This window comes from Sceloporus undulatus, chromosome 5, assembly GCF_019175285.1.
Source record: "Sceloporus undulatus isolate JIND9_A2432 ecotype Alabama chromosome 5, SceUnd_v1.1, whole genome shotgun sequence".
Lineage (NCBI taxonomy): Eukaryota > Metazoa > Chordata > Lepidosauria > Squamata > Phrynosomatidae > Sceloporus > Sceloporus undulatus.
The window spans coordinates 129,761,858-129,773,885 of NC_056526.1; the positions used below are offsets into that span (position 1 = coordinate 129,761,858).

A 12,028-nucleotide genomic window follows, 5' to 3' on the forward strand; every position below is an offset into this window, starting at 1 on the left:
TAGGAGGAGAGGGGGGAGGAGGGGAAAGAGGGAGAGGGGGGGGGGGGGGGGGAAGGAAAGGGGGAAAAGGAAAGAGTTCGGATTGTCACCCCTTCATTACCATGATTCAAACTGGTTATTCTTGCTTGTCGTGAATCTCTGTCAAATGCTAAATAATGTGATAAAGGCACGTACCTGTCGACAATGCAATGTTAGTATCTGGTACCAATAGCCAGGCCCTCTCATCTTGGGGGTTTGGTGTTCTGGGCCGACTCTACTGATGGAAAATGGGACGCAAGGCCTAATATTAGTCATGTACAATGATGTGCACTTGTGTGTGTCCGTTGCACTCATAGCATGTGACCCTACTTGGACGGGACATATGGGATGGACATTTTGGCAGAATCCAACTTGTGCATGACAAGCTTAGACCAAGATCCGGCCCACAGTAGAATGGAAAGCAGTAATATACCACCTTGATGACATGGCATACACGTGAGAACCAAAGGATAATGGAGAGATCCTGGTCAGGGACACTGATAGCTTCTACATTGTCCTACGGACTAGTTTAGTACATACTAAAAAACGTTAATCCACAGCTTTTACAGTACCGTCCTCTGACTATAGTGAGGGCCATGGGCTTCGACCCGCCTCGCTTCTAATACAACTCTTTGCCAATCTGCTGACCCTTCTAAGTTAGACAGACTCACAAGACGAGTTAATATGGTCCAATCAGACAACCTTATCATTAAGCATAAAATAAAAAAGAAGTGGTAAATAGCATCGTATTTCCCTGAGGGGTCTGTGACATCTGATTTTTTTTCCTGCTAGCCCGCGCTACTCAGTGCCAAATAGACAGGGTGCGCTATGCCTATATCCCACAGGTTGCGGACCCTTTTCTATGTAATGCTCCTTTCTCACGACGCCTTGTACTGATCTTACTCTAGATTGAGATATCAGGATCTCTCCTTAGCAGATTGCATCCTGCCCATCACACAGCTCCGTCCTGCCAGGTTGTTAGTTGATGGACTTCTCGCTACATTATTAACTCGATCCTACCTATAGATCACCTGAAACATCTTTTCAGCACTTTCCAAAATAACTCCAAATTATGTACTGATAGTGAAGTCAAAGTCAATACAAGATAGGGACTAATAGTGTCCAATCAAGCATTTTTGTTTAGTCTGTTTCTTCTAAGTGATTTAGACACTTCCCTGTCTTATAAGAGCTCAAGAGGGCTAATGAGCTCACATAAAACATGTACAATAAAATCAGAATAAGCAATGCCAAAAAATGATGATCTGAAATAACAAATTTATTATAACAAAGTATACAAACATATAGGAAACCAAAACTCTGTGGCAAATGTTATGGGAACTAGCGTAAATTACACAAAATTGCACTTCCTTTTCTGTCTATATAGAACAACCTGGTTAATATTGGACACGATTCAAACTTATATTTGAAAGGCCACCATAAACAGCACTGACAAGCAAAGGAAGATTGCATTGAAGCTTCATGCACATTGCAGTTCAGCTTTTTGCTTTTATTCTGGGGTTGAAACGACTAAGCTAAAAACCAACACTACCCACAATTTGCAACAGCTTGCCCCAGCTTGCACCCCCTCACCTGCAGATATGTTGAACTACAGTGCCAGAGTTATCATTTAGTACTCTGGAGTAATGCCAGATTAGACAAAACTGACTGACAGGCTGATTTCTGACTTGATAGAACAGCCCTGGATGGGACTTTCAGCAAGCAGTAAGTTTGCATAATAATGAAGCATAACTCCCCCTTATAGCCAACTCAATGTTTAGAGCTTTCCATAATCATAGCACTAATTACATTAGAAATGTTAAGCATTTGACCCAGATACAACATGATCAAATATTATTAAGTGTTGTGAGGGATCTGCAGAAAACAAAGATAAACTAATCCGAACAAAAATATTTTGTACTAACAGTCCTGCTGCTCAGTAAGGTGACACTTTCACAAACATCCGTGTGTCCTATGTTCTAGGGCCGCTAAAATCGTTTGGCAAGAAAACCCAACATGGAACTTAAAAGTTTGCTTGGAACTAAAGCACTTGCAGTAATTTTTATCTTTGTACTTTCCCCCACCTAGCCACCCAATTTTCCCTTTTTGTCGACAGTTTAGCTTGATAAAAATTGCCGCTAATGACAAAATATAACAAAGGAAATTTGGAGGAATCAATTACCTTTAATGAACATGGTGCTATTATCCTTTACAGAAGCAGAGTTCCTTCTAACCAAATCAGTCATCAAAGCAAAACATTTTGGTATCTTTACCTCAAAGACTCAATAGCATTAGTGACAGCGTTGGAGAAATTGGCATCTGTTTGGAACACTATAGTATGGTAAGAAGTAGGTCGGTGTCCAAGGATTTCAACTTCACATCCTAAAGGAATATTGGTTGTTTATGGCTTGTTTCTGAATTCCAAGCTAAATGACAAATTGGCACGGTGTCTCTTCCTAGCCACCCTTACAGTTTGAATGTAGTTCAAATTAACAATGAAATACTTTTGAAATCAAAATATGATGAGGTGAGAATTTGCAAGAGGCAAAAACAAAGTCCATGTGTTTTGCATGTGCACATACAGACATGAAACATCCATCTGAGATGCAAAATTGTATCAAAACCTTAGATGTGAATCTAAAAATCCAATAGCTGTTTAAAATGTAAGGGATTGTTGTGCCATTTTTATTCATGGCTTTTGCTTTAAATTGCTTTTAATTCTATTGGAGTTATTGAGAATATTTCAGTAGTAACGTTTGTGTATGCCGGGGGGAAGGAGAAAGAATGGCGTGGGTGGCAAAATGGATGACAGGCGATGAGGTGATTATGTTTATTTTTCAATATCCAAACTAAACACTGCAGGATTTAGTACTTGATTAAACCTTGATTAGAGTTTTCTTGAGAAAAATGTGTTGAATCTATAACTACTATCGCCGTCATCTGTCCATCTTTCGGTTGTCTGTGATCGTAGCCCATCCAGCGTTTGAGAAAAAAACGCCGCTTGCCAAAATTGGGCCCATTTTGGAGTTGTGTAATCCGTGGTTCCCAAAAGGTTTGGTCCACCAGTATTTTGGACTTCAGCTCTCAGATATTGACCAAGCTAACTCGCAGACCTGATCTAATTAAATAAAATTATAAAATTAATACTTTTATCCAAATCTTTTGCATTTAGTTGCATTGCCTTCCCTATGGAACTGGTTTATTGAATGCGGAAATCTATCCCGCACAGAATCTGTAATCTATTTTACGCCAGTTAACTTTTTTGTCACCTGAAGCTTTGTTTCCCAACAAACACAATGTAATGAAGCACCTAGAACCTATGCAAATGACTGTGTGTATGCGCTAAACACAGAGAACCATGTGTAGATATATAGTATTTAGAGCGGTTCTGCTCAGCAACAAATGGTACAAGCAATCTAGTTTTTATACCCAAGGGCTGGAACCTTAGTGCGATGACATATGTAGTTCACTGAATAAATGAACATATATATGCAGAATAAGGATTAAACAAGGTTTCCTACCTAAGCAGGAGGGACATGTGCTACTTAAACCTAGCATTCCACTTCCCTTTGGGAATGAGAAATAGCCCCTCATTGACGTGGTTGCATTGAGGAAGCAAGTTATACACAGGGGGGAACAATTTCCAACGGTTATTTTATTTTTTTTTTAGATCGGCCTTTGGTCTCAGAACAGGATCCGAGAATGGTTTACATCCATTCCAAACAAGTACGAAAAACCTAATATAGTATAGATAAAATGTAACTTTTCCAAAAGGTGCAAAAGACAAGGTAACTGTCGCAGTAGTATAGTGTTTGTATAAACATGCTTCTTTAGTGGGGAAGATTAAGAAGAGATGCCCTATGATACTGACTATAGTACTGACCATGGACTTTAAAAATGACAGGAAGGAAATCAGGCGTTTAAAAGGCATTTTCCCAGGACATTTGCATGGTCACAGAAAAGCTTTTCCCCTCAGCGTAATAAGAATGCTCCAGCATTTTCTCATGAATGATTTGTTCTGAAGCAGTCTTGGTTTTTGTCGTGGGATAGGTCCTCTTTAATTTGATGGATGGGAAAATCTTTCCCGCTCAGCAAATGTCCTGGTAATTTTGTTTTAAACGCCTACATTTCCCCTGTGTGATAAGTGCTATGACATTGACAATAGTATATTAAGTTCCTGTTCGTCAGAGAGCATAGTGCGATTTATTGTTTTTGCTGCTGAAGTTTTCATACAAACTACAATAATATATTTTAAAAAGACAAACATTCTACAAGTATTGGAGGGCCACAAAAAAGGGGAGCTGCACATGCACATGGACTGCACATGTTCTTTAACATACCAGTTTTGATCGTTTTCCCTACTGGAGGTCTTCTAGGTAAGAAGGAATTCAATAATTGGGCTAAACACCTATGAGCAAGATTAGATGAGCAGCTGTGATAACCAGTAGATATCAAAATGTGTTATATTATTTGGTTATATACTAACACACTACTGGTTCCGCATTCCCAAGATGGATGAACTAATGCGATATTGTTGGGGGGGTTGACAGATTCCCCAGCTGTGCTAATGTCTGTGAGAAATATTCCCTAGCTGTATTGACATTCCTGGCTTTGTTTAGTTTCTGTTAAATACAGAGTCATAGGTTAAGATTGTTAAAACCAGGAAATGCTGAGTGGTACTAAAACATATGTAACAGTTGAAACTGCACAAGTCGGCAAAACTGAGGGGCTTGCGGCTTAATAATATATTTGTTTTATTTATATACCGCTATTCCAAAGATCATAGCAGTGAACGCAAGTAGCTAATTAGCAAGTAAGCTAATTTTGCCTCCACCAGCTCTGGGTACTCATTTTAGTACTCCCTCCTCGGAAGGATGCAAGCTGAGTCGAGCTTGGGCCCTTTTGCTGGTCTTGAACCACAACCTTGTGGTTTTGAGTGAATGGCTGCAGTAACAGGCATTTAACCACTGCGCAACCAGGGCTCTGTTATCCATTAACAGGCTTGTGTTATCTTCTGAACTTTACTCATCCTTCAAATGCAATGCACATTGGAATATTTTTAATGTGTGCAATTCATAGAAATGAAATTGACCATAGTTAGGATGTATTCGTTTTTACAGTAGTTCCAAAATGTGGTTCTCCAGCCCTTTGGATGACAGTTCCAGACACACTAGCCATCTTAACCTAGGTGAAGGGTCGGGAGCTGAAGTCTAAGACATCTAAAACAGGGGGTTTGGACCTTCAGGTGTTTTGGTCCTCGGCTAGCTTGGCAAACAGGAACTTGACCACAATCCAATGTTTTGGAGGACCAAAGTTTTGGGAACCACTGATCTATAGGCCCAAGGCTGAGTACTCTTGAAACAGAGTTTTGTTTCACTAAATAGGATGTAACTACTCAAACAAATTTTTGAAGATGAATTAACGGACATTAAAAGTTTTCTCGATGTTACTGTCCATGGCCGTGGAAAATATGTAATGGCTGGTAAAGTGGAAAAAAAGGAAAAGAGAAGACCATATTATTTTTTATTGCTGCAATAAAGAAGCCCCAGGCCTAAGTTCAACAAAGCAAATGAGTCTCTCATACACCAGGGTCACCATAATATAAAATGACATGAGGCAAAGTACAACATGTTGCACTGTTTGTTTAAAATCTTTTTAGAAATAATTTCAAATGAAGCTTTTTTTAAAGTACAGCTATTCACACATACACCCCTTTTTATAATGATGATCTTTAAATGTTTGACCAACAAGGACTGACCCTCTTCTTTCCAAACTGCATGTCAAATATTGGGCTTAACAGCTGGATGCGGAATGTCATAACAGATTTCTTTAAAGCCTCCAGACCTGCTACAATGATCTGGAATGTCTTGCATAAAGGGAAAGGGAATGGAATTTGAATGGTCTTTATTTTTTCCCCTCAATATTTCTATTATGGATCCAGACTTGACAGGCAGGCTCCTAAAAGTGAAGTATTGTATGCATCACTTAAAAATATTACCCTATTAAGTGATTCTCCCTTTTTCAAATAATAATAATAATAATAATAATAATAATAATAATAATAATAATAATTTGTTTTATTTATATACCGCTATTCCAAAGATCATAGCGGTGAACAGCAAGTAAGCTAATTAGCAAGTAAGCTAATTTGCCCCCAACAGTCTGGGTACTCATTTTAGCGACCTCGGAAGGATGCAAGCCTGAGTCGAGCTTGGGCCCTTTTGCTGGTCTTGAACCTTGTGGTTTTGAGTGAATGGCTGCAGTACAGGCATTTAACCACTGCGCCACCAGGGCTTCACAACACAGATGGTCATGTCAAGATGAACAAAAGAACAGCAATTCTTCTCATATACCTTAAATAAGCTGTCTTGTGTGAGAGGGTGCCTGTAACACAGGCGCTGTGATGCAGCAACACATATGAAGATTTATTAAAACACGTGTAGAAGGAGGCTTCCTCGCATGTACGCCACCCAGAATGAACACACAAACGGATGCCTTGCCGATGTTTTTTTGGCCCCAATCCCGCTTCTCCTCTGTGAAGTGAAGTCAGTGTTAAAGGCTGAAAGCCCTTCCATTATCAGTTTGGGAGAGACAACAAGGGGTAGGCTGGATTCATTTTCCATCTGCCTCACTTTACTTGCTAAACAGCTGATAAGTGGGATTTCAGCTCTGTAAAAAGGGGGCCCATCTGTGCTGTGTGTTAGATCAGAATGAGAGCATCACAGAGGCTTGTAGTCATCACTGTTAACAAGTACAACATACAGAGTTAGGCACCATACAGACAGGCCAAACTAAAGCTGCTTCGGGTCACTTTGGAGGTATGCTGTTTAAATGACGCATGTGTCCTAAGAGTCCAGAAGCCATGCCAAAGCAATGCTCTAGTCCTAAGGACTGGAGCATGGCTTTGGTGCAGCTTCCGGACTCTTAGGACACATGAATCATTTAAACAGCATACTTCCAAAGTGACCCGAAGCAGCTTCAGTTTGGCCTGTCTGTATGGGGCCCACGTCAGCAATTTAAGAGGCACTGGATTTGGCAATACTAACCAGGCCAATAGTACATAAAGACTTTCCTCTTTGCTTTCACCATAGTGACCCATAATGGCTCTGATCCATTCCACCAAAGAGGCAGGAGGCTCTCTTTAGTCACACCGATATCAAAGGACGTATTTGTAGCAGGATCCCACATGTAGTTTCCAATCATCTGATGGACCTCACAGTGGCGACCTGGAAAATGAAAAACACTTGCTTGGTATCCTCATTTTTCACTATATATCATAATACCCTCTTTAAACTGTTGTCAAAGCCCAGAATAAATCCTGATATTGTCCTTCTGAAATAAGGGAAGAAAATGTGGAGGTCATATGGACGTACTTACGCTATGCACCCCAGACATATATGAAGAACAGATGATATGAAGATATGGTACAATTAGTTCTTTACTCATAGCCTAATTTATCCTCAGCTTCACAGTTTCCTTTGGTGAAGGAATTGAACAGGATCAGTGTCCAATCCTGCCTTTCCACCAATGCACACTTTTTAATTTTTGAAGGGCTACATGTGCATTCACTTTTTTTTAGTAATCCTTTCTTTTCTTTTTTCTTGCAACATTTTTAACAATTCAAAACCTGTTTAAGAACAGAGCCTACAGAATCTCTTCCTTCCTTCCTTCCATCCTTTTGTAGAACTCAACCCTGAAGTTGAAAAAAGTAAGTTAGCTTGAAGGCTAACCCCACTGACCTACAAATGTAACATCCATAATCCACAGTAAGAGCATCTAATGCCAACACTTTTCTTTCCATGCATGAATCTTTCTTAGATATTTAAGGCCATGAATCGCTTTACTGCTGTAGATTTACTGTGTGACAAATGTGCCTAATATGAGTGTCATTAAGGCCTTTGCTGCGATTAAATTGTTTGTGAAATAGAGAGCAAAGATCAATTGAGGATGCTCAGACTGTTATTAATTCAGCCTCCCTATACTGCAAACTCAACAATGCCCCAGGTGTTTCTGATTCGAATACTACTTTCACATTTAAAAAAAGAAGTACTGTAACCATAGACTGCAGAATAAGACCTTCTCGTGGAAGCCAGAGCTCTTAACACAATGCTTCTTTAGAGAGCATTATGCTGAATGAGGTTGCGAAGGAATTGAATTTTCCAAGAAGTAAGCTAAAGTATTCCTTGCAATTATTATAATTATATTGTTTCCTTTGTTAAAAGGTATTTTCTTTTGATTTTGGACCCCCTTGCTATGAATAATACTCATACAAAAGCACACTAGCTCCTTGGCACCTGGGCTTCAGGAGGCATTTGATGGCAAGCTCGTTGCTGCTCTCCCCTCCTGAGGGTACCGCACCATGAGGGGTCCAGGAACCAAACCCCAGTGGATACCAAGAGCCCACTATAATGTCTTTTTGGTTTCTGCTATATTTTGCTGTTTGGCCAACATGACTACCCCTAGAGATATATACGTACGTGTGTGTGTGTGTAACATTCAACAAATGGATATTTGAAAGCAAGGTGGACAATAAATGCATGTTTTCTTACTAGCCATCCTCTACAACTAAAAGTGCAGATGCTGAATTAGGCTGAGTGAAAATGGCACTGGAGGCCCAAGAGAGGAAGAATGGAGAACTCATCAGGAAACTAAGGGACTGTTCAGACAGCCCCAAAGGGGCAGCATGGAGCCGCCCCTGTTTCAGCCAGATCAGGGCCATGGCAACCACACACCATGGCCCTGATCTGGCCTTTCCAGGGTGCCATAGCCATGTTGCCTTGGCTTGGTGGCACTCTTTCAGCACTGCATCATATACTGTAGACGCAGCCCCGGAGGAGCACCATGACTCCACATGTTGTGTGGAGTGGCGCATGGCGTCCTGGGGGACAGAGTCAGGACATGCATCATATGGATGCAACACCCCAACTCTGCCACCAGGCCGGCCTTAATGACCAGTCTGAACAGGGCCTAAGTTAAGAGTGGTATCCCCTCATTTGTTACATGGAGTGAAGACTATAGAGGTGCCTGGTTGCTATTAGGTTTTGTTGTTACTGAGTTGGTAAGAGCTGAACTTATCTTGCTGATGGCCTTAGACAGTCATTAAACTATGCTCTTTTGGTTGTAATCACAAATACTTGTCCTCATCACTCCTGGCTGAAATTTCTACCAATATGGAAAGTTTCAAGCTATAGTAGTACTTTCGATCTGGTTATGAGATTGGCTTTAATAATAATAATAATAATAATAATAATAATAATAATAATAATAAGTTTTATGTATATACCACCCAATCACTGGGAATCCGAGCGGTTTACAACAGAGGGGATAATAGACGGTTCCCTGCCCTCAGGCTTACATTCTAAAAGACACGACACAAAAGGAGAAGGGAATGGTGAGGGGGGGAGGGAATCAGGTCCAGTATTCTTCTCTCCCTCTGAGGCCTGGACCAAAGCAGATGGACCGGAGGGAGGGCTCTTCTTCTTCAGGCTAGCCCTGATGGAGCTGGGCCAGCCTATTCTCTCCCTCACAGGCTGAAGGATGACAATTACTGTCTGATGGGGCCCACGTTCAGCAATTTAAGAGGCACTGGATTTGGCAATACTACCCAGGCAATAGTACATAAAGACTTCCTCTTTGTTTCACCATGTTTAAATGATGCATGGGTCCTAAGAATCCGGAAGCTGCGCCAAAGCTGCACTCCAGTGCTTAGGAATGGAGTGTGGCTTTGGCGCGACCTCCGTACTCTTAGGACCCATGCATCATTTAAATAGCATACCTCCAATGAGACCCGAAGCAGCTTTATTTTGGCAGTCTGTAACAGGCCATGGTATCCTCAGCACTCTTCTTCAGCACCAGGAATGCTCCAGCAACAAACCATTCATGGGGAAGTCCTGTGAATGGTTTGTTAGTGGAGCATTCCTGGATCTTCACCGGATAAATCCTGGATGAGCATGACGTCTGAAAATATTCAGCACGATCATGCAATTATACTGGGAGTATGCCTTTTACTCCTGCCTTTTCCCCCCATCTGAAAATCTCCTAAGATATGCAGACAACACCATAATACTAGCAGAAAACCTCACAACTACTGGAACAACTACTAAGGAAGATTAAGGAAGAAAGTGCAAAGGGAGGCTTACTGTTGAACATAAAGAAAACAAAAATAATGACCACAGAGAATCTACATAAATTCAACCTAGACAGTGAAAAAATAGAAATAATAAAAGTGTTCTCATACCTGGTATTAAACATTGATAGGAACAGAGACTGTGGCCAGGAAATCAGAACAAGATTAAGAAAGGCAATGGAAGAACTAGAAAAGATCCTAAAATGCAAAGATATACAACAGAGCACAAAAGTTAATATCATACAAGCCATTATATTCCCTATTTCCATATTTCCAGACAAATCATGAGGAGGCATGATGACTCATTGGAAAAAAACAATAATGTTAGGAAAGGTGGATGGAATTAGAAAGAGAGGAAGGTCTCACGCTAGATGGATGGACTCTGTTAAGGAGGTCACAGATATGACTTTGCAAGAACTAAGCAGAGCAGTAGAGGACAGGTAATCTTGGAGATGTCTCATCCACAGGGTTGCCACGGGTCAAGATCAACCTGAGGGCAGTTAACAACAACAACAAATCTTCAATTAACAGTTTATTTCATATTATGGTTTAATATCCTAGCAAACATAGTAATTATAGTTTCTCAGATCAGTTGAAATGGGAAACTATGGTTAATGGTAGACTCAGTGTCTTATCAGAGTATGGAGAAGAAAAGGCAGCTAAAGAGACCAAAAGATTACGCACAACCTATGTATAAAGCCAAGGTATGATATTCTGAACCAGCCTTGCTCTTGCTGTCTTGAGTTGCAGTTCTTTCTCTACAGAACTTTAAACTTCACCTTCCATACATAATTTTGCCTCCCTTCAGCTGACCCACTCATACAAAAACAACAGAAAGGTGAATTTAAGGACCCCCGATTTTGCCTGGGGTTGTGGACTTTTTTCAACTCATTCAACCTCTAATTCGCTCCTGAATGTGTAAACAAATCAGGGGTTAAAGTGAGTTCAGAACATTAACCCTAGGCCAAGATAACAGATGGTGTAAACTAAGAAATCCTTTGCCTTCCTTGGTTTCATGCATGACTATCAATTCATCACACATGCCAAGACATAGATTTACCTATTAACATAAGTTTCATTTACCAATAACTGTCATCATATAGTTGCTCTTGTTTTGCAAAATACAATCTTTGTAAGACTGTATCCATAGTTTTACTGAGGGCTAGTTATAACACAACCATCTTTTTAAAGATGCTTTCTGGACTAGTGTTTTAAGAGTAAATGTGGTAGAAGTATGTTCCCTGTCTGTCTATCCCTTTCTCATCATATGTCAAAACAAAAAGGAAACATTAATCTGTTTACTTCCATATTGTCTAAACAAGTCGCTGGAAATATGGTGATGTTTGTGAGGATTCCACATCAAGTTGCTTAATGTCTTTCACCGCAGAAGCTTCAATTTTATTTATTTTATTTTGGCTTTGTTTGTTTCTTCTCCACAGCCCCCTCAAGAAATCCTATTCCATATGGAATGTTGTTTGCAAAAGGCCATCCAGCAGGACACAAGTTACTTCTGACTTATGGCAACCCTAAGTCAAACTTATTAAGGGGAGTGGGGTTTGCTCAAAAAGAGATTTGCCCTTGCCTCCCTCTGAGGCTGAGAGAGTGTGGCTTACCCAAGATCACCCAGAGTGTTTCCATGGCTGAAAGAGGATTTGAACCCTGGTCTCCAGAATCCACTCAAATCACTATCCCACTGCACTACACTGATTCTCTGTATACAGGTAGAATTATAATTAAACACATATCTAATGGACTAGTAGATAAATTCAAATGCCATTTAGGGGCATCACTTACACACACACACACACACACACACACCCCTAAGCAACACAGTACATGTAATGCTGTTATTTGTTATATGCCACTTCCAACCTATAGGCACCAGTA

The 12,028-nt window shown here is 40.4% G+C and overlaps 1 protein-coding gene across 1 annotated transcript in view; it reads right to left on the reverse strand.

The window, feature by feature from the left end:
* The window catches only part of STOX2 (storkhead box 2), a 337,882-nt gene extending 327,549 nt beyond the window's left edge, over positions 1–10,333 (reverse strand). The window contains exon 1 of the mRNA XM_042467226.1: positions 10,253–10,333. The gene's annotated coding sequence lies outside the window, so the exon portion shown is untranslated. The remainder of the gene's footprint in view (positions 1–10,252) is intronic.
* Positions 10,334–12,028: the final 1,695 nt, after the last annotated feature.